Source organism: Aplysia californica, unplaced genomic scaffold (genome assembly GCF_000002075.1).
Source record: "Aplysia californica isolate F4 #8 unplaced genomic scaffold, AplCal3.0 scaffold00097, whole genome shotgun sequence".
Lineage (NCBI taxonomy): Eukaryota > Metazoa > Mollusca > Gastropoda > Aplysiida > Aplysiidae > Aplysia > Aplysia californica.
Window position 1 is genome coordinate 558222 of NW_004797367.1, and position 2500 is coordinate 560721.

Consider the following 2500-nt stretch of genomic DNA (forward strand, 5'->3'; position numbering starts at 1 on the left):
CTCCCTTTTTTACTTTCCTTCCAAGGTTACAGCGTGCTTGTCTTCTACTTTTTTTCTCAGTACTACGTGGCCATTATCGTGCCGATAAGTTTCTCTGTACTCATACAAACGTACAGTTGTTTAAGCAGTGCACTCGCAGTAGGGTATCATGGTGCAGATGTCTGTTCGTACGTAAACGCTAAAATTTGTATTACGCAGCGACTGATAATTTCGCCGTGGTGTCTTATTTTAGATAAAATTAGTGTGACATACTCATTTATAGTGATAGACAAAGAATCAATTTAGGAACTGAATCACGCAATTACTGCCACAAAGAAAAGTACTGAATTCTTTTCCTTTCAATTAGTCGACGGTTACACGGGTAATTTATTCATTCAAATGGTTTCTTTGTTAAGAATTTATTTCGGACAAACATTGTGCTCTTCCGTGGTCTGATATCGAGGGTGTCCGGAATCAAGTAACATAAAAGTTGCATGATTAGTTCATAATCACAGTCAGAGAAAATGGATCTTGTACACAACGCCAAAAGGCAATGTGTGCTTTGACCTTTTCATGTGCACTGTCATTTTTTGGCTCCCTTTTCTTTCAGTTCAACGTTTAAAAATATTGCTTGCAGTATGAGTATTCCTCATCCCGTCTCTCTCTCTCTCTCTCTCTCGCTCTCTCTCTCCCTCTGTCTCTCTCTCTCTCTCTTCCTCTTTCTTTCTCTCTTTCCTGTGCCTCCCCCACATCAACTCTCTCTCACCCTCTCTCTCTCTCTCTCTTTCTTCTTTCTCTCTCTCACCCTCCCCCCATCTCTCTCTCTTTCTCCGTCACTCTTTCTCTCTTTCTCTCACACTCTCATACCAAAAATTCTGTTTTCCCTACTACTTACTCCAAACACTCTACACCTCACGACTCCGGCTTTACGGGGTTCCCGGTAAGAGTGTCTGTCTGTGAGCGATATGCTTGTGTCAACAGAAATCATGACAAAACAAAGTGTACCCAAAATCTCAGATCGGACTACAGGCTCAAACATTTCGTCATTTATACCCAAGGCAAGCACAGCTGCCGTCATAGATAAATAAGGGAGCACTCTTAAGTTTCAGGAAATATCGACTTGATACACACGAGGGGGAGACAGAGTGAGTGATATCACGGACGTTGATGTGTGGGCTCGAGTGGGCGGGGCTGTGACAGAGACACGAGATATCTGGGGGCTGTGTAGAGAGGGATGGATTATTTTTGGGGGAGGTGGGGAGGGAGGGGTTTATATTCTTATTTTGTAATCCAGTTTCCGAACTGAAGTTGGGGAGGGAGGTGGGTTGAGGAAGGGGGTTGTATCGTTTTTTTTGTTTTGTAACCCAGTTTTTGACCTGATGTTGAACTCACCTATTTCCGTTAATCGATACGGAAGGATGAAATCTCTAAAGTTAACACTCTGAGACACAGATAATACCTTTCGTAGGTTGTTGGGATTGTATAGTCTTAATCATATATTTTTGTTATGGTTTTTTTTAATGAATAATAAACTCTGAAATATTGAGATAGAAACCAAATTACTGACGTCATGCATGCCCTACCAATAACTAGAAACGTGGGAAGAAAAAAAAATTGAGGCAATTAGTAATGACCATGACGAATAGTTAATTGGCTTATCTTATGACCTTTGGTTCTGACACGGTGTATGGTACCGTTTTGGTACTGTAGAACTTTCCCAGAAACTATGACTCAGCAAGAACACATCAGCCGCGGCGATACAGCGCGCCTTACCCCGTGCCAATATAGCTGGCCAGGTTGTTAGTGCGCATGTCTATCAGGAAAGCCACCTGGGTTCGATTTCAGTGGCTCCTGACTTATGGGTAGCGACAGAGGGAATAGGGATATGGTAAAATAGAATATTATGTTTGATTTTGTCCTTGTGTTATGAATATATATATATATATATATATGATGTATATATATATATATACATATATATAATAAGTTATATATCGTTTGTTTCTTTTTTTCTGTTATATTCAATATATTTGCCAATGTCTTTGCTCTACGATATTTTAAAAAAGGAGATAACTCTATGATCGCCCCATACATATCGCCATTGCATCATCCATCCCCTACGTTTCTGACTCACAGGACATATTATAGTTCTGACTTACGGCCCATTTTTGTTTGAACTCCTCAGGTATACGGCTGCCACCCATTTGTAATGTTCCTGACTCACAGACTGTTTCGTTCTTACCTTACGTTCATTATTGTCTCACTCCTCTCTAACTCTAATCTCCTCAGACATAATATAGTTCATACCTAAGGTCATTAATTTTTTCTCTATCTCCCTAGATATATCGCCATTACCCCCCCCCCCCCTTACGTCCCTTCTAACCTAGCGTCCATTAATATTGTCTCTCTCTTCTTTGATCTCGTCCGACATAGTATTGTTCTGACCTAGGTCCAGTATTGTCTCTATCTCCCCAAATATACCGCCACTATCCAGTCCTTACGTTCATCACTCACAGGCTGA

General features: G+C 40.8%; 1 protein-coding gene across 3 annotated transcripts in view; it reads left to right on the top strand.

The window, feature by feature from the left end:
- Positions 1–2500, top strand: part of LOC101851938 (tachykinin-like peptides receptor 99D) — a 153224-nt gene that overhangs the window by 120393 nt on the left and 30331 nt on the right. The window lies entirely within an intron of this gene.